The sequence below is a fragment of the Ambystoma mexicanum genome, chromosome 2p, assembly GCF_040938575.1.
Source record: "Ambystoma mexicanum isolate Mex_15411 chromosome 2p, UKY_AmexF1_1, whole genome shotgun sequence".
Classification (NCBI taxonomy): Eukaryota; Metazoa; Chordata; class Amphibia; order Caudata; family Ambystomatidae; genus Ambystoma; species Ambystoma mexicanum.
The window spans coordinates 154,986,765-155,007,927 of NC_090923.1; the positions used below are offsets into that span (position 1 = coordinate 154,986,765).

Below are 21,163 nucleotides of genomic sequence, written 5' to 3' on the forward strand. Positions count from 1 at the left end.
CACATATTCAGTTTATTTGTGACACCCCTTTTTCAGAAAGTCCCACCAATCCTCCTGCTCTGCAACTCTTCACACCTTGCTCCTATTCATTGTTCACGATAATTAGTCATTCAAGGTTCAACTTCACATGCAATGGACATGCTTCTGTTTTTCCCCATCTAATGATAAACATTCTTCTTCGACTGGAAGGATAGAATCTGCTATAGATTGCCCCTGAAACTGCCCTCGGACCCTCCACAAGGCTAGGTACACTAGTCACTGTACCTCCACTACCTCCACCTCATTGGGAATAAATAATCTAGGGACACCAGAAGCAGGTGAATAAGAGAGCAAATGTGACACGACTCCCTCACTCTCTCCCCACCCTCTTCATATTATGATACCACAAATTATATGATGCGAAGCCGTGTGAGTCATTTACTATTTCTAAATATACATCATTGAACTGGGTGATCTCCAGCCCTTTAAGATGAGTAGCAATACCCTGGAGATGGATGGGGATGCAGACCTTACTTATACATCAATAACCGAAATGACTCAGGCAGTTGGCAAAAAGGATAACTGTTTTAATATCAATTATCTAAAACAGGGAGTATGAAGGACATCAACGGACGTCTCAGCGCAAATTCTCTCAATGCATTACAAAAAAAAGCAATCTTGAATAGCAAGAAATCGTCATTGATGACGTTAACCTACGTATTACTAACGTCATCCAATTTGGCAAATTACAAAAACCTATTGAAGAAAGTAATTGGGTCTAAGGCAATATCTAAGTCTACGTTCTCTACTAGTATGGGAGAGTGAATGAACGTAATTGGTTCTTAACATCAGGTGGGGCAACTAAGCCCTCCCTTCAAAATGGCCACTATGAACGTCACTAAATACACATCGTCCCATTGGCTACACAAACTATAGGACCCTTAATTACATGGTCCCCTACAATTGGTTGGCATTCTAACCTTCGTCAGTACTTTTCCACCTACGTCTAGCAGTACGCAGATTGGACCTCAAGGTGCTTGTGAGCTCGTCTTGAACAGAGCTTCCCACCAATTAGCATATCCATCCATTGTCACCTCGGTAGTCTGCTGGCAATTAAGACTTTGAACTTGTCCTTGGGAGTGTTCTTACCTCTGGAGGATTCAGGGGAGTGAAGGCATGCTCTGCCCTCATGCGTAGGTGTGATAGTCCTGTTCGTCCAACTTCATCTGTCCAGGTGACTGTAGACCATTATTTCAAGCCTTTAGTTTAATAAAATACTATTTTCTAATAGACCTCTGACATCTTCCTCGTATTGTTCGTGCCTTCTGAACAGAAACTTTTTCTTTCACACGATTTTGTATCCAATGTCAGCTCACACCAGCCTGATAAGACCTTGACTTCTTGGCTTGGCTTAATGGCTCATCCAACCTCGCCTTTCTGAGATTCACTTTTAATTCATTTGTTTTCTTACTGCGACACACTGAAAATGAGGCCTTCCTCTTTTAGTCCAGCTCTGCTATAACACATAGTGGAAACATCCATCCTTTACTCTTTATACATATACGTATATATTGGCGCATGCCTCAATCTATTCACTATAAAGCTAGCCTCAAGAAGACTTTGTCTGCTTGCATTTCTCTGTATCTGTACATGTGTAAACCGACTTGACATCATAATTTCTGTGGCATAAGCTTCTTCACCTTGGTCCAAGATGTCACTTATCCTTGATACTTTCTTAATGCCTTATAGAATATCTGCATTCTCCTGTCTATGTACGTCAACTGGACTCTATATGACATCACCATTCATCTTGGTCATTCATTTGCTCTGCTTCTTCCGGGATTTCATTCAAATGGCCATCATATTTTCTCGTATGCAGGTATGATTTTCTCAATGGGAACCTTGCTTCCAGGATTCTCTTTGGTATCAGCATTTGTAGTGGTCCAGCACGTATCTCACTCTATGGCTCCCAACATATTGGCAATATGGGTGATGTGGTTGAGGTGGGGGTACTTGGCTCCTTCTCTACATCATCTTCATTATTTACAAAATTTATTTCAGTTGGCTCTTAATATTTTTTCTGCCATATCAATAGTACTTCCTAACTCAGACCCATTTACATTCCTACTATTTAGAACATATACCACTGAAATCAAGAGAGAAATATATCTACACATTCTCATACACATTTTTAAATGCATTCTTTTGTTTTACAGTCTGAATAACAAATAACAATTCTCAGTCTCTGTGCGCCCCCTGCCACTTTCACCGACATGAACTGTGTTTCCTTAGGACACACTTATCTTTTTAGGACTGCTCTTCCTCAGCTGTCAGTGAAGGGACTCCAGTATCCCTTTGTACAGCATGGACGTGTTTCCAAGTTTTGCTTCCCTCCACTTTGACCACATTCAGTGTAGAAAAGATCACTTGATGAGGTCCATTGAAAAGCGGTGAACAAAGGAACAGTAATCCGGGCAGTAGCAATGATTGCAGTTGATCTTCTTGTTCCTTGCAGTCTTTTCACGTTTCTTGCTGGTGTGATGCTGTAACCTGAGAAGACACAATCTTCACGCTCTTAGTCAAGGCCCGAAATATTCCCCAAACTCTTCTCCAAGAATTTCCGCTGACTTATGTGTGTCTAAACCTGTGTGTGTGGGTGGAAGTGGTGTATACAATCTACACTGCATCACCACCTCATGAGGACTGAGGTGATGGTCTTTCTCTGGCTTATTTTGTAAGTAAAACAAGGCCAACGGAAGACAGTACAACCAACTCTTTCTCAATTCACTACATAATTTAGACAACTGCATTTTAAGGAAACCATTAAGCCTTTCCACTATTCCATTGGCTTGGGGTGATACACCAAGCACAACCTCTGCTTGATCCTCAGAAGGGAATTCATCTCTGCAAATAATGCATACAAAAATGGGTCCTATTATCTGATCTCAGGACTTCACATATACCCGACTGTGGAAATACCTCCCTCAACAGAAATGTAGCTGGCGATTTTGCATCAGAGTGCATACAGGGACCAACCTCAAGCCATTGGGAAAATGGACACACAATTACAATCAAATACCTGAAATTATTACACTTCTGTATCATATCAACAAAGTCAATGTGAAGTTCTCTGAAAGTACCTGAAGGCCGGGGAAGGCCGGGGAATCACCCCTCTCACTGCGTTCATGGTGTTACCAGGATTGAATTCTTTAAAAACTATACAGTTCCCTTCGAACCTACTAGTCTGTTCGTGAATGTTTGGTATAAACCACTCCTCCTAGAGTTCTGTTGCACTTTGTTGTCGGGACATATGTGATTGGTAGTGGCGCTGCTCCAGAGCCACAAGAAGCAGTTCTACAGGCATTACTACCTTTCTTGTCAACTCTTGGTCTTTACAACAAGTCTGTTGGCGAGAGCATACATCCCCTCTTTTCCCAGAGGTACTTCTCCTCTTGAGGTGCCTTTCCCTGTATTTCTACTATTTGAAGAAAAGGGGCTGCAGGATACAGGAAAGGAAATTGTACGTGTTGGGACACCATTTCCATGTTTGGAGGTTCAAAAAGGGCAGTTATGCTGCTTACTTTGCTGCTCTTTTTGCAGCATCATTACCAAGTACAATTAAATCAGTTCTATTAGTATGCACCACGCACTTCTCTATTCCTACCTCTAAGGGCAATGTTAGTGGTTCGATTAGTCTGGATAGTAGCGCGGCATGCTGGACTGTGGTCCCGTCATATCTTTTAAACCCTCTTTTCTTCCATCTAGATAACCCAGAATGTACCATGGAGGTGATATACGAAGAGTCTGAGTAGATAGTGACTGCCTTCCCCTTACTCATCTCATCTAGTGACTCAATGAGTGCCATTAGTTCTGCCTCTTGCGTGGAGTAATGGGCAGGCTGTCGTTTCTCCACTCCAACCCATTGTTCCCCATCCACAAGAGCTGCAACAGCCACCCCTGTGTGCCTCTCACCAGTGCCCTGATCAATTATTGATGACCCGTCAACAAAGAGTACCTTGCCTCCTTCCAAGGCATCCTCCTTAACATTTGTCCTCTATTCTTCTTCTCCCTCATAAGTTGCACAGTCATGGACAACTTCATCAGGTTTTACTGGTTTTACTGGTTTGGCTAAGAATGTTGTTGGAAGGTGGCACCTTACCGGATGTATGGAAGCATTTGACAAAAAAAATCATACCCTGTTACTCTTTGGGCTATAGATTTTCCAAGATAGAAAGAAATGCATGCTTCATGTTCAACATCACCGGGCATCCTATAGTAACGGTTGAAGATGTTTGTATTGCAAAAGCTGCTGCAGCAAGAGCTTGTTCACACAGAAACCGACCTTGCATAACTGAATCCAAAACCCCGCTTTAGTAAGCCAAGGGCTTGTAACCTAATGATGTTTTTTGAGCTAGGTCTGTTGTCATTACTTTTCCATCTGTATGTGAAAATAGAAAAAACTGTTTCTGGTAATTCAGGGTCACCAAAACTGGAGCATTACTAATCGCAGTCTTAAGTTCATGAAAACATGTTCTCATTTCCTCTGACCATCTTATTGGACCCTTCTCCTTCCGTGCTTCCTTAAGCGCTTGAAGTAGGGGCCTCGTGTAACTAGAGTAGTAAAAAATCCAGGACCTACAATAGTTATAGATCCACAGAAACTGCTGCATCTGTTTTTCTGTAACTGGCTGAGGCATATTCTGGACTGCTGTGGCTCTCTCAGGAATCACATTTCTCCCTACAGACAATATTACCTGTCCCAAATATACTACCTGTGTCTGATAGTACTGCAATTTATCTTTGTCCACTTTGTACTCCTTCTCCATGAACAGGGTGAGGAGCTTGATTGTGTCTCATTGACACTGCTCTTCTGAAGTTATACAGACCAATATGTCATCCACGTACTGAATTACGGTACTGGGAACTTGTAAGTTTCCCAAATTGATTTGAATGACCCTGTTAAAAACACTCTCGGATTCACAGTACCCCTGGGTAACCTTGTATTCTCAAATCTCTGCCCACGATACGTAAACATTGTGAGGTACTGGAAATCCGGGTGTAAGGGGACAGAGAAAGGGGCATTTTTAAAATCAATTACTGTAAAATGGGTCAACCCAGCAGAGATGTTATAGAGAATGGTGTCAGGATTTGGTACCACTGGAAACTCTGCTTCAACAATGTAATTCAGAGGTCATAAATCCTGCACCATCCTCCAATTGGACCCCTTTGATTTCTTCACAGGGTAGATGGCCATATTACATGGAGTGCAGATAGTTTTATAATTCCTTGTTTTAACAGTGCCATAATGATCTGTAAAGTCCCTTTGTCAGCCTCCCTAGACATGGGGTATTGCCTAACTCATGGCAATATTGCTACTGAATTTAATTTAATCTGTACTCCTCCTACACTTTTCAGCAACCCCACATCATGAGGATTGCTGGTCCACAAGTGGTCCGGCACTTTCTCCAAATCCTCCTTCCAATATGGCAATGTTTTCCTAACGACGAGCATAGTCTGTGGTACTTCCCTTTGCTCTATCTTTACCTGGCAAAGCACACCAATCTCCAAGACCATCCTCCTGTGTCTTCTGCATACTCAAACAATTGCTCATTGGACACGTCTCTTAACGATGAGGTCGGATTGATACACAACACGGTGCCTGAAAGAACCACTCTGTCTTTCCTGACAACTATTTCTTCTAACAGAATGGTAACAATAGTCCCTGGCGCTATCTCTTGTGACTTAGCAGGCCAAAACTAAAATTCAAGAGGTACATACCATGTTAAATCTTTTATTCCTGGGACCCAACTCAACATTATCATCACCCCATACGGAAATAATTCTGAATGCACTGGCACCCCCTAGTCGTGCTGTCACTGTAATATGCAGGGGAAAGCGCTGCTTCTCTCACCGGCCATAATCCTGGAGTCGAGCATATTATGTCGTCTTTCAAAAAAGTAATCGACATATTAAACCTGCTCAGGTGGTCCCTTCCCAAAATATTTGCCGGGGAATTCTTACAGTATAACAAGGGTGCAGATAAAATGTGCCTACCTACCTACCCTACCTTGATACGCTGATCCTTGGTGTAAGGAACCGGCAGGACAGCCCCAAAAAATCCCTGTGTGTCCATCGTTTTGCATGACAGGGGGAAATTACCTCCTTTGATGCATGATTTTTTAGATCCCGTATCAATCATAAATTAAAGTGTCTGCTTACCTACCTTTACTCCTATTCGAGGTTCCTCTTCCTGATCAGTAGTAACCGATGGAACTGGACACATTAGAGATCCCTTTGGGCTTGTTATACTCCTGGTACATGTCAGCACCAGAAGGCAAAAAGGGATTTCCTCCTCACACACTTGGTCCGGTGTAGTGGGTGACTGTCCCGTGGGGTAGAGGGTTTTTATCCCAAACCTGTACCAGTGCTTGGGCTTATATGATCAGTGTGGGTGCATAGATCTGTGCCATTCCAGCTCCTGGGTTTTCATCAACCTGGACTTGCTGCGATGGCACAGAGCTTGGGGCGTATGGCAAACTTGGGGTATTCATTTGTGGGGGACCTGCATTGAAATATTGAGGCCGGCTTCAACAGTCCTGTGCAATGTGTCCCATTCACCCACATTGCCAACATTGCACTCAATACCCTCCATAACCTCCTCCCATCGGCCATTTAAACCGGGGCCCCATTCCTCCAAACCTGCCAAATGACCCAACACCCCATGAAAATCCACACCTACCCAGTGGAAACCATCTCATTGGTCTTAGTCCAGGTACATACCCTTCCCTCCATCCTTGTCCCATTCCGGTTTCCATTTGTACCTGCTGTCCTGATTGTCTCTACTGTCCATCTGTGGAGCTTGTTATCATTGCTCCACCTAAACACATTTTTACCAACTTTTTGTGAACCAGCTTGGCCTCGGCCTTCTGTGCTTGCTGCATGCTTTCCTTCTCTTTCTGCCTTTTACAAAAATACACAATGTGTGCTTGAATCTCCTGCCAACTCTTGGACTCTATTCCTACAACTTTACCCAGGTTGTACTATACTTCTTTGGAAGCCTCCTTTTTAACATGTGGTAGCCACATTCTTGTCCCTTGCTTCTCCCATCTCTGCCCTCCACATTTCTTGAATTAATTGAACATGGGCAGTAGGATCCTCATCTAGATTCATTGTTTCCACCAAGATAGTGTTTATATCGGACACAACGGGTACATCATTCTCAATGCCCCCCAAAAGACCTGACCATGCCTCCATCTCCCTTCCTCAACCTCTTTCACTTGCCTATTACTTCCTTCCGGTTCTTCACTCCTGCTCTGCTATATCTACATTACTTGATTCTCTGCTAACCTTACTGCTTCTTTCCATTTCCCTTGTTCCTGCCTCTCTACCACCATGCACAATCTATCTTCTATTCCAGTAACAAGGGGCACCTTCTCCCTTCTAAACTCTTCAATGCTCCTTGCTCTCAGTTCTCTCCTGCTATTGTTCCTTCAGCTCCAATTCCGGTGCTGATCTAAATGTTGAATAGACTTTTCTCATTCCACCTTCCATTTGAGACCCATCAATAACTTTTACTAAAGAAGATGTTATTCTCCTTTTCTCCTCAAGATCCCATCTTTGAAGATTGGAGCTGTCGAGATGTCACCCTTGTTCGTCTTGTAACCGCCCGAGGGGTCACTGGAGAGTATGGAGGTTCAAACTCAGGGTTAGTATATCCTTCTGCGGGTGACAAAGGATAGCACCCATATGGGTGCAGTGCGGAAGAAACTCCTACATCCTCCTTTCTTGTCCCCTCCTCAACAGTCACAATTTTGTGGGTCTTCCCGTCCTTCTCATACAACCTCCATAACTCCAAGATATTCAATCTATTCTCCAATTTTGAACTTTTATGCTTAGTCACTAGGAAATGCAAGTTCTCCAACATACCCTTATCTTAAGACCCTTCGTTAGGTCAGGAATTAAGCATTTTGCCTTTAGTTTCCCTCAACCATTCTCAATGGGTTGGGGATGTACTGTTATTTATTAGCAAAATTAGAAATCTAATCCACCCGAGCCAAGATAGTCCATAATAACATGGAATAGGCTCTTAGGTGTCATATTAATGGTTCGTACTAATAAGTGAATAGATGCGGTATAATGATGTTTTATATTTGAGATTTTATTGAGGACAAATTGTTTTATTATCATATGGATTATGATTGAGTTTTTGTATGATTAGTGTATGTATGTGGTATGGTTGTAGTGTAGTCGGATGTGATTTATGTATGAGAACGGTGTATCAGATCAGTCCATTAATGAATTGTAGGGACTGGTCCACATGAAATATTGTTGATACTAATGTTGGTGTATGTTTTTATTAAAATGACTTTTTCTAGTGATTTATTCAATAAATGTCAATAAATAACAAATATTTAATTGATTGAGCGTCTACTGGGTTGAATTTAATTGTTTCACCTCATAAGAATTGTTAAATGATAGGCGTATGCACCTCATGGTTGTTGTATGTACTCAGAATTTAGTATGAGTCTTTAGGTTTTGTTGCTATACCAACAGAGGCTACCAGAACACTTTACTACTGTGACCTTTTTTGTTAATTTTACGCTTGTTCTTTCCAGGCCAGGTCACAGTAATTGGATATTCCTGGTATCCCCTGTTACTCTAGTTTTTGGCATTTCAAAATGTTCACCTTATATCCTGGGAACATTGGACATAAATGATTCAATGGAGTCTCCATACTCAAGACCAATGTAACTCCAACACATTTTCAAAAATAGCGATATAAACCTCAAGAAGCAAACCCACAGCCCATGACATAGAACAATTAACTCACTCTTCCAACCTATTTGACCTCATCTAACCTTACACACACCTATCTCGCCCTATCCAAGAATTAAAAAAAAATAATTCCCATGTTACCCTCTTACTTTACCTAGCAAAGATGCAGTCGCGCGAAAGTGAACCCTGAAGCGCTCCAACGTGGTGCTCCTTTAATCTGGCCTGCACAACCGGGCCATGGTACCAGGGGGGCAGACAGACCTCTAACCAATATGATACCTGCATCCCTCCTCCTTGTCGAGCCCAAAGGCTGGTCCCTGCAGAGAAGCTCTGCGGCCAAGCTGGGCACACCAGAGACTCCTAATGGCTCGGAGAGCCTGGGGCCCACTCAGAGATGCCAAATGTATGATTGGGCTTTTGATCACTGTAACCAAAAGCAGGCCCACCCTTAAAAAGTACGTACATGCTATGTCGATAAAGCAAGTTAATGGTAGAAACGGCTGGGAGTGGTTGGATGACCTCAAAGAGTCAAAGTAACCTGTCTCCACAAACCACACAAAGGTCACATATTTTATACAATTTGCAACAGGTAAAAGCACTCCCAAAGATTTTGTTAGAGAGTCAAACCCCCCACACATGACTGGTTAAACCATTACAATGTAACCATATTCCCTTTAGTTCCCACACTTCTTCATGAATACATTCATTTAAACACCAATCTCTTTAACTTATAATTGCATGTTTCATATTTACACTATACCTGTCTCTCTGGCCTTTCCATATTTGTTCATAGGTCCATCTAGTTACACAGTTTACACAATTTACAATCAATTTCAATTATCAGATATTCATTCTGGTTAGAAAGCTTTACTCCTACTTGTGATGCACATGGCTATTCTATGGGAATTCCATTGATGTAAAGAGGAGAGCAAACACATTTCCTTTGGATCTACTGTTGCTGGTTTTATCACCCAAACATGATGGTGTGCACATTTCATTCTAAACGATGCGACTTACCATTCCATCCCATATGACCTCAACCCACACCTTGACAACTGTATTGAAAATCCATGATCTATCAGTGTTCCTTTCCCCGCAAGCAGCCTGCATTAGGTTTAATTTTCTGGCACTAACATGTGGCCAGAATCCTCCTGTGATTCAATGACAGACTCCTATATATTTACATATTTTTTTTTTTATTTGTAACATATAGTTTGTTACAAACTTTTATTACATCACACCAATAGAAAATCTTCAATTATTCACTCCACTGTTGTCATATCAATCCATGATTCTATCCAAGAAGTTTATTACTGAGCAGGTTAGCTGCACCAAACTCCCACTCAAAATGCGGAACCACAAATATACATATATTGCATCTCCATAATGCATCGAGACTATAAAAAAGACCTGCCTGAAACTGTCCATCTGATATTCATCACAACTGCTGCTCTCTTTCCCCAACCTTGTAAAACTTGTTTTTAGTGACACAGAGTTCAATTGCCCAACCCAGGTTTTTAGCAGCACAATTCCTAACTTGAATGAGAAATCCACAGCAAAACAGATCTGTATATTCATACTGCCCAAAACCTATTTCCCTAGAGACCCCCATGCACGTGTACCTATACATGTATGTTCAAGACTACTGCTTCACCTCACACTGATTTTCCCATTGCAAATCTCTTACCTCGCATGCACATGTAGAGCTCACTGCTGGCTGATTGTTATGCGCTATGTGACATGGCACACCTATATTGCATTTATGTTGTATCAGCAGTTTTGACACTTATCTTGCTGTGCACATGCAATTTGAAAATGGATCAACTAAAACACAAAAAAACACTAAAAATAACACATATCTAATTCCCATTAGCTACACTAGATTCATACTAAATTGCCACATTATGTCAACATCGCTGTCAACCCAGCCACCAATATGGCGTGCGCAATTCAAACCTCTATTTACCCGTGAGAACCTTATCAACTACCCTAACAGTTGTAACCTACTTGGCTGCTTTTGCACTCATACAAACGTCTCCTTGCACTTACTGTAACTCGCGCCGTGATGCCTGAGGGTTTGGTGCGCTGCTATAAATGCAAACATAAGAAATAAAAATAAACTTGCTGCAGATGAGACACTTTTCCAAGCAGAGAGTTGGGGTAAATCTCTCTCTTCCACAGATGCCTTCCTCTGGAATGGCCTCCCTACCCCTCTCAGACTTGAGCCGGATCTCCTTAATTTCCTGGAAGCTTCTCAAGACCCTCCTTTTCTCTTCCTCCTTCCCTCTCCCCTACTAATGTCCCCCTCTGCCTCATTTTGACTGGCTGCCTGGTTCCTTCTGATTCTTACAGGACACCAGGCCCCCCTTGACCAGTCTACTCCAGCACTTGGTCTCCCCTGACCCACCCACCCCCCCCAACCTGCACTTGCCCTTCCGGGCTTCCTTCCCTTGCACTAGGCTGGCTGGGCCTGCTCCCCTTTGAGCCCATCCGCACCTTCCTCGCACATAGCACGTGGACCTTCTTCCCCTGCACTCTCTGCATTCCCCTGGCACTTGTCCACCTGGCCTCCCCTTAGCACTCCGCTAGCCCATGGGCCTCCCCATCCCCCCTTTGTCCTCCACTCCCCAGCAATTGTGCACTCGCCGCTCTGACCTGCACTTCATTTCCCTCCTTAGCACAAATGCACTTCTTGTTACTGCACTTGCACGATTTGAATGGCACAAGACCTAGAAGGACCATTTTTGTTTTTCTTCATCCCTGTCCCCCACCCCTTTTGTCTTGTTGCACTTTGATACACCATCTGCTATATAGGCGCATTATAAATACCCAATAAATAAAAATAAAAAATGCATTAATCTTCCTGGCAAACTTTTAATGAACTGGCTTTCCTGACCGAGCACTCTGCCTGTTAAGTCAACAGGGAACTGTCTTTGCCTTTTATGAAATGTGCCTTTAATTTAATGGTGCAAGCCATGATTGCATTAGTGTGGGAACCCAATTCCTTTTTTCTGCTGCATGTTTTATTTTAGGGTCTGGTCCACAGTCCATGTTGGGTTGTGCCTTCGGGCATGCCACCCTTGCCCCACCTCCCATTCCCCCACTCACTGCATCGACGCACAGACCTCGGGCAGGGTAAGTGGTGTATGTTTCTGTCTCCTCTCATCTGTGTGTATGTGTATATATAAATATATATATGTGTATGTGTGTCCTAGACAGACCTTGGATTCTCTTCCAGCTCGCCGTAGGAGACACATGGATTTCAGATATTTTCTTTAGCATCTCTGTGGATCGCATCACAGGTCAGGTGGCTCACTGCCAGAGATCCCGATTCTCCCTTTGCTGCTAGTTGAGACAAAGTTACTTCATTATAGTCTACCTTCAACAACAAAAAAACACATAGATGAAATAATGGAAAACCATTACAAAGTGTGTGCCTGCGGCTGTTTGTGCTCCGACAAGGCGCACCTCCCTCTGTCCCCCCCCCAACTCCTCCAAGTGTATTAGTGCTCGGTCTGGAAAGCCCCCCCCTCTTCTTCTGCCTACCATGTCACTATCTATATCTCCTATCCTTTCCAACTGTTTCACAATCATCTATCCTTATCTTATCACTAAATCTAGTTGGAAGAAACTTAAGAAGGATATCCTGAGTTCCAACCCAGGCCTTCCTATTGCAGACACCTATGTCAAGGCTTCCGCCAGAGAGACTGTCACTGACATCCTCTTCTTCGTAACCTCACCTGACCTATGGACTTGCTACATAGTCGATCTTCTCTCTCCTATCGCCTCCTCTCCTATTAATGGTGGCATTCGCTGGGAGGTCCTCCTTGACCTCTTCACCATTTCCAGAGTAATCATTAATGTATATCTCAACTGAACCATCATGGTTCAGGGTCCTCAACCCAACCTCCTCCTATTTGATAGGCTCCTCCCTCCCCTCTCTAATCTCACCCTCTGGCCAGGCTCACTTGACCACTGTGCCTTCCTCCTCCTCTACGCAGGCACCATTGCCCACTATACCTTCCGCCTCCTCTGTTCAGTTGCCTGGACCTTGGCCTTCTGTCCCGGCACCCTTGCCGTCCTTGACTCCTCTTCCATCCTTTACTGTCTCCCTGGCCCTCTTACCATCCTCGGGGGAGGGGGTGTACTATCCCATGCGCCCCCCCCTGCGGAAGACATTTAAGGACTGCAAGTGACTCCACATTGCCACCCTTAACACTCGCTCTGCTGTTAAACACTCAACTGATATCTGCAACCTCCTCGAACTCATGGACCTTGATGTGCTCGCCATCACTGAAACATGGTTCAAGAACAGCTTTGTCACAAGCTTTGACACTCTGCTCCCTGAAGGCTACAAAATCATCTCTGCGCCCATGCTGAAGAAGGCAGGTGGTGGAGTAGCACTGATCTTCCCTGAAAGGATACCTGTGTCTATTATCCCTATTCAGACTTACTCCTCTTTCGAGTGCCTAGTCTGCAGGCTCTCACTCTCTCCTAAATTCTCAATCCTCCTGGCCACCTGCTATCGGCCTCTTGGAGAGCTCTCTCTCTTCCTCTCGGAATGGGCCGACCTAGCCTCTTCCCTACTCTCCTCCTCCTCTCAACTCCTCCTGCTGGGTGACCTCAAAATCCACCTTCACTCTCCTGACTTGTCGGGACCTTTCCGCAACCTACACGACTCTCTTTCCTTCTCTATTCTACCCTTTGGCTCCACTCATACCGCAGGCCACACGTTGTATGCTCTCATCTCCACTGACATCTCACTCTCTATCCCTCTCACTACCTCTCTCTCTTGGACTGACCACTCTTTTCTATCAACTCACCTGAGCTCTCCACTCCTATGACAGCAACTCACCCGGCACAGCCACTGGATTTCAAGATCAACAGACCCATGAAAAAAAGTGTAAGTGGATGCCTTTTCCTCCTCCTACTCTCTTCCTCCCTTTACTGCGTCTCACTCCCACCCTGACACAGCCCTCACTGCCCTTAATTTCTCTGTCTCCAATACTCTTGATATTCTTGCCCCTGTCATGAGGGTCTGACTGAAGCCTTCCAAAAAGTTCAACTCTTGGTACGACTCCGACTTGGCTGCCCTTAAATGCAAGTGCAGGGCAGCTAAGCAGAAATGAAACTCGTCTGATGGACCATCTGACAAACTGGCATGCAGCCTCCTTCAAAGGCAATATCGACTCTGCATCCGCTCCAAGAAAAGAGTCTTTATTCAAGCCCGCATCTCTGCGGCATCAAACAACTTGGCCGAACTTTTCAATGTCTGCAAGGAACTGGCCAATCCGGCAGCGGCCTCCTCCTCTGTCACTCACATCCAGGACCTCTGTTTGGCCCTGGCAGCACACTTCACGATCTTCTCCTCCCTTACCCCCACACCACAGGACACACTGTCATGATTCCTGCCCCACATGTCCCCAGCCCTCCAAGATGTCAGGCTGGAGCCAGGCCACGATCACCTACATGGCCCTCAACGGCCTCTCGATCCCTCCAAAGACCCACTTGGAGTCAGACTTGGCGCTTGTGGCACCAGACTCACTCACTCCCATAGGATAACATTGGGGATTGGACTTGTAGTGCATTGATGTGGTCAAGATGGATGCCCCCACATATTTCGGTTCCCAGAACTGCATGTGCAGTCTAGTCTTTTGGGTGTGGTTCAGCCCAGAGACACCTGGGATACCCAGAGACTATTTAAGCCATGCCCAGGCTGAGAAACATGCTTTGTGTTTTCTGCACCTGCAGCGTGACACTCACCGTGTCGGATCGGTCTCCAGTAGGCCTGCATCTTTCTTCTGCGCTCAGCTCCTGCAAGAACAAGAACCCTGTTAGGAACAGCCTTACCTTGCAGCGCTTCTGCCCATCATTCATCACTCCTGCTGTTCTGCGGGCATCTTCTGCGGTGTCATTCCCATCCCGGCATGCCGCTTCCTAAGGAAAAGGGAAAAGAACAGAAAAAAGGCATTAGTAAGCATTCTGCAAATCTTTGCTTATTTTTAAATTCTGTACGAGCTTCAAACGCTTACCTGAATCCCAGCCGCTCTGGGCAAACTCTGTCTCCGGAACTTCTCATCCATCTGCAAGAGGGAAAAGACACTCCAGGTTAGTGTGGAAACATCTAGAGGTGCCGCATACCGCGCTTACTCACTGCATTTGTTCTTCATAACCGGCATCCACGCTGAAAACGTCGCGGCACCTAAGAGACACAGGAAAATAACTCAGTTCAATACAAATACGAAAGGGGTGCATCGCGCATCGCGCTCTTACTCACCTTCAGCGCTACTCATCTCAGCAGCACGCCGCCATCCCCGGACGCCGGCCATCATCTAAGGAAGGAAAGGAATGAAGTTAGAGAACTGTTCAAAAGACTCATTATACTTACCTGTCGGACTCTTGCCAGTGAAGTAACTAGGCAGCAACGAGCCCGCATCAATCAACGTGCCCCTGCACTGAAAGCAGGATGGAGAGAACACTATCCAAGAAAACAAGGTGAGCTGTGGATCAAAGCGATGGGTTGGACCCTGGGGAAGAAGGGGTTCAAGCACACAGAGACAATAGGGAGTTAAACTCTACCAATCCTGAGTTTCAACCCAGTCTCCAGTTGAATAGCCTCCAGGGAAGGGTTCGAGGTCGTAAGAGGTCAGAACAGCCTGAGTGACGTCCCCGTGGATACCAGGTGAGCGTTACACACACCAGCACCGGTGCCTCCCTTGGCCCCACCTCCACTTCTACTCTCCTCTCTCTCTCCTGTCACACCTGATGAGGTCACTGGACAAGTCCGGTCTATGAAGGCCTCATCCAAGCAAGTTGACCCCTGCTCCTCTAAAACCATCAAGGACAACATTATATCCCTCACACTAGTCTTGGCTGAGCTTTGCAGCCTCTCCTTTTCCCCTGGAGTTTTCCCAACTGCCCTCAAGCATTCCCTTGTGCACCCTCTACTCAAGAAGCCCTCTGCTGAACCCTCCATTCCATCAAACTACCGCTCAATCTCTATCACTCCTTTCCTGGGGGCATGGGGGCAATCTCCTGGAGAAGCTGGCTATCTCTCAGCTAAACCTCCACACTGAATCAATCAGTTGTTTCCATGACCATCAGTCTGGATTTAGAGCATCCAGAGGCACGGAAACTGCTCTTCTGAACACCCGTGAAGACCTGCTCTCAAATCTTGATTTGATACTCCCTCTGTCCTCATTCTCCTTGATATCTCCTCTGCATTTGACACAGTTAACCACAACATCCTGATCTGACGGTTTCGTGACACCTTGGGAATCACAGTTCAGGCTCTGGCTTGGCAAACCTCTTTTCTCTCAAACCGCCCACCCTAGGTCGAACTTGGTGCCTTTCTCTCAACTATCACCCTCTCAACTTGCGGGGTTCCCCAGGGTCCTAACCTATTCTTCAACATCTGCATGGCTGCCTTGGCACGTGTGATTGACACTTTCACCTCTAATTTCCAGTGTTACATGGATGACACACAGCTATCTTTCAGGCTACCCTCAGCCGCCTCCTCCTCCTCACTCATACCTTCCTGTCTGTCTGCTATTCAGTCATGGTGTGCTGCAAATGACCTTTGCCTCAATGCCAGTAAAACTGAGATTGTTTGCATTGGGACACCTACTCCCGCTTTCCCCCTCTTACTCTGACCGACCTCCCTTGGCCCTGCGTGTACCCCCACCTGTGAGGCTAAAAACCTTGAGGTCATCTTTGACTCCACTCTCTCCTTCTCCTCTCACATTTCTGACATTTTAGAAAAGTCTAACTATCAACTACAACTCCTTAGAGGCACTCAACATTTTCTCACTTTCTTTCATCGGCTCACTGTCTCCAGAGCCTTGGTTCTCTCCAGGTTGGACTACTGAAACAGCCTTTTCCTCAACCTCACTGCTTACGCCCTTCACCCTCTGCAACTCAATCAGAACAGAACCGCAAGACTCATCCTTGGCCTCAAGCCCAGGGACCGCATCTCTCCGGCACTGAAATCCCTTCAGTGACTCCTCGTGGCTGTAAGGATCAAATTCAACACCCTCTGCATTGTCCACAAGGCTTTCTGGGGCCTGGGACCTTCTTACCTTGAATGTTGCCTTCCTAAATACTGTCCCTCTCGTACACTCTGCTCCTCTTCCTCCAACCTTCTGCTAGTGAGCCGGTACTCCAAGCAGAGATTTGGGGGAGATCCCTTTCCTCAGCAGGTGCCTCCCTCTGGAACAGCCGGATATTCTCAAATTCTGGAACCTCCTCAAGACCTTCCTCTTCTCCTCTTCCTTCCCTCTCTAACCCTAACCTACTAACCTAGCTCTCTGCTCTTCCTTCTCTCCCTCCCACTATACAGCTTATTGACTGGTTGCCCGGTGCACCTCATAGTCTCACACGTCCCAGGCACCCCTACCAGTCCTTCTGCACTTGCCGCAAGGCCCTACACCCCACTGCACTTATAAAACCTTGAGAGCCCTCTCTCTCCACACTTCACCAGTCTCTACTGACCGGGTGCACTTGGTCCCGTAGCTCTCCCTAGCCCTCCCACACTTGCATGATCTGTATACAGCCCAGCCTAAAGATCTTCTGTCTGTTCTCCCTTGTCTTCACCCCTTAATGTGCACATGAAAAAAATGCAGAATCACCGGCAGGCCTATTTTCTGTATCTAAACTGTTAAATGTATAATATTCACTTAATCTGCCTGTACGGACCGTTTATCGTCTCAGAAATTCAAGGGCTCTGAGCGATTGTTGTTTTTTCCCCGTTTTCCTTTCCTCCTTGAGCGCTTTGAAACGCTTGTGTATAGGCGCTATATAAATAAACATTACCACACCATTATCATACCTTACCTTACATCAAACTAGCAGCAAGAAACAATAAAAGTAAAATAAAATTAGATGTGTCAAAAATGATTAATTATGCTACTATACTACCAAATAAATTCATGAAGAGCTTTTCTTAGTGGAGAAAGATGAAAAAGAGATCAAGAGAGGGCCGTGTTGCGATCCCTGGACATACAATGAGGCACTGCCATATTGCCCAATTATCAGGCAAGAGCGGTGAGAAGTTGATGTTCATCGCGGGCATGCCACGTGGGTGAATGGACCATGTTTTTATCATCAGGTGGTGTGGCCTTTGTTGACATCATAGCTGGGGCAGGATGAATTAGACACTGGTGACTCTCTCACTTTCTGCGCGCGCTACTATGCAGCAACTTCCCTTTGTCCTCCCTGGCACCAGTGGGATAGATGGTGAACCACTGGAGCAAGATGGAGGGTGCCATGAGGAATTGTCATCTGGATGTCAGAGGTGAGTAGGGGTCATAGAAAGACAGAGCACATGTCAAAGCAGTGAGCATGTTCAGATCTGAGAACCTGCTATAAGGTGCATTTTTCACTTGTTAGCTGCTTATCAAAATTCTGACCCACTAGTTTGATTTCTGGACTGAGAAAACCACCAATTGCTCCTTCCGTCCATTGCACGTGGTTTCCCTCACTGGGGAACTTGTTCACCGAGACACTACTCTCTCTCTGCAGAAATGGCCTATGGAGATGCTGTAGAACGCTGCTCACTTCTTTGGTACCAAGTGCTCCATACTTCCATGCAGCAGAGCACTCTCTCTTTCTTACCTCGTGCCCCAGTTGACCAACCTATTGAAGCGGTGCACTGTGCCAACCGTCGATCATTCCTTGCTTTCCAGCCTGCAGAGTGAGCCTAGCTTAACCGGTGCCAAACGCTCCCACTACTGAACCACAGGGCCTGTTTCATTCTCACTCTGCAGATTACTCCTGACAAGGTGCTCCTCGATCTAACATTCACCAGAAGCAAAGCATGCCCTATGTCAGCCACGCACCAGGTCCACCGCGGTGGACCGCTACTGAATACATTGTATCAGAGACACAACTCTCCACCCCAAGACACGGCTGCTGTATAATAAAATGATCAAACCCTCTGTAGAGTTGTAACCTTGATTTTATTGATGAGTACTAGTGGCAGCATAAATGTAGGCAGTAGCAAAGCACAGTTATATTCACTGCAATATATAGTGTTCAAGTCTCTAGGCCTTCTCATGGTCCTTGTGGCTATAGCAAGTCTCTAACTCCCCATGGAGGAGGAGCGCCGGAAGCTGCTGCTGCTCCATGGCTCTCTTGCCTCATCAATGCGGATGTCGCTTCCTTCAGTGTTCCGCACCTCTCTCGTGCAGATCTCAAGAGATCGCTGCGTTGCTGGATCTCACGAGTAGTTCTGTATACCTCCCTTTGGTAACACAACAAAAGTTTTAATTCATTATATAGTCGTTATAATTCACCGGTCTTCTGCGCTCTCTCCTTGGCCGGTCCTCTTGCTCACACTCACTGACCGGCATGTGGAATTCTTTGTTGTCGTCTACGGCTGTTCATTTCCTGTTTCACTCTCCATGTGGGGTGCCCTCTGTGCCTCCCGCTGCGGCTCCCGTGCTGCTTCCTGGTCTTGGTGAACTCGGATGTTTGACTCATCGTTTGCTCTCTCCTTTGGTTGATGCCTCTCAAACACTGTCACATGTTCTATGATCCACGTACGGCCGTCTTGGGTGCGGACGTGGTCGGTACCGCTGTGCACTACCTTGATAGGCCGACTGAACTTGGATCCCGTCACTTGATCTTTGAGTGGTAGGCTAATCTTGATCCAGTCACCTACTCTGACTTCTTGACTTTGGGCTGCTCTCTGCCGATCATTCTATTTCTTCATTTGGGCCTTGCTATTCTTTATCCTCCATACCACGTCCTCCATATTCACTTCTTCGTCTTCCCTCAGGCTAGCCAACCATGGGGGTACTAACGTGGACGCTGCTCTCCTCCCCCTCAGCATGCGGAAGGGTGACACTTGGGTGACCCTGTTGGGGGTCAAGCGGTGGGCTGCTACGGCTTCTTTGACCATTTTCAAGGGGTCCATTCCAGATTCCGTGGCCGGCTCTATTGCTCCATTGATGAATCTATACGCTCTTTCCACCAGCCCATTGGCCTGGGGGTGGTACAGCGCTGCTTTTATTTTTTGTATGCTGTTCTTTTTCAAGGAAGTCTCAATTTCTCGTGAGATTTTTTGGACTCCGTTGTCAGTGACAATGTCCTTGGGTATCCCCTCTCCCTGGAACACATTTGTCAGTACTTCTATGATGGTTGACATGCTGATATTTGACACGAATTCGGCTTCCACCCCCTTTGACAAGTAACCGACCATGACTACTCCATAATGGTTCTCAGGCGACATCGCCTTCATGGGGCCGATAAAGTCTAGTCCTACTTTTTGCCACACACCTTCCGGAACTTCCGTGGGTATGAGTGGGGCATGTCTTGTCTTTAGCCTCTTATCGCTGTTCAAGCATTTGTGACATCTGTCGATCGTCATGAGGATATCATGATCCATGTCGGCCACCAGTAGGCCTCTCTCACTCGACGTTGTGTCATGGTGTTACATAAATGATCTGAGTGGGCCCTAGACAAAATTACTTTCCTCATGCCCACTGGTGGCATCATCTGGTTGCCCTTTATGATCAGTCCTTCAGCATCAAATATCTCCTCTGATACTTTCCAATATGTCCTCATGCCTCTTTCCTCGGGCCACCCTCTCCGGGCCCATTCCCTGATTCTTACCATTGTGGGGACTTTGCAGGCTTCCTCGTTCCAATGGCCCTCTCTCATTTCCAGAAATTCAGCACTTCTCAGATCCACTACGGATGCTATCATGCATTCATATTATAAGAACGTGGTTGCCTTCTCACTGTTTCTTGGTAGCTTGAGCCGGCAGTCTGCTTGGGCTGTCTTCCACCTTGCTATGTACACTCTGTCAAACGTGTACTCCTGAAGTTTTCCTGCAGAGCGAGCTTGTCGTGGCGTGAAGGTTTTTATCCCTCTGAGATTTAACATGCGTATCAATGGTTTATGATCAGTGACCAGTTTCAATTGTGTGCCCCAAATCTAAGTCCTGAAGTGCTCCACCGCCCATACGCAGGCTAACATCTACTTTTCCACTGTTAAGTAATGTCTCTCAGCTTTGCATAATGCCTCGGGTGCAAACGCCACTACGCTTTCTGAATCTCCTGTCTTCTGAGTCAGGACATCTCCCAGCCCGTACACACTGGCGTCGGTGGTGATAATCGCATCCGACTTGTGGTTGGACAACTGCAAACACAAGGCTTTCACAATCCTTTCCTTAATATTTTCGACCGCTTGCTTATGTGCCTGGGACCATGTAAACTTAGCTTCTTTTTTGAGTAGATCTCTTAACAGTGCAGTGACCTCCGAAACATTGTGAATGAACTTGGCATAATACTCGGCGTGCCCCAAAAAGGATTTTAGCTCATCCTTGTTTGCGGGTTCATGGGCTTTTACGATAGCCTGCACCAGGTTTCGCTTGGGTCTGATCCCCTCACTGGATATCTTGTATCCT

The 21,163-nt window shown here is 45.7% G+C and overlaps 1 long non-coding RNA gene across 1 annotated transcript in view; it reads left to right on the forward strand.

Annotated features, from left to right (window-relative positions):
* The first annotated feature begins 11,784 nt into the window (after window positions 1–11,784).
* The window catches only part of LOC138565848 (uncharacterized), a 37,308-nt gene continuing 27,929 nt past the window's right edge, over window positions 11,785–21,163 (forward strand). Inside the window, exon 1 of the long non-coding RNA XR_011301658.1 lies at window positions 11,785–11,889. This is a non-coding gene — a long non-coding RNA (uncharacterized lncRNA). The remainder of the gene's footprint in view (window positions 11,890–21,163) is intronic.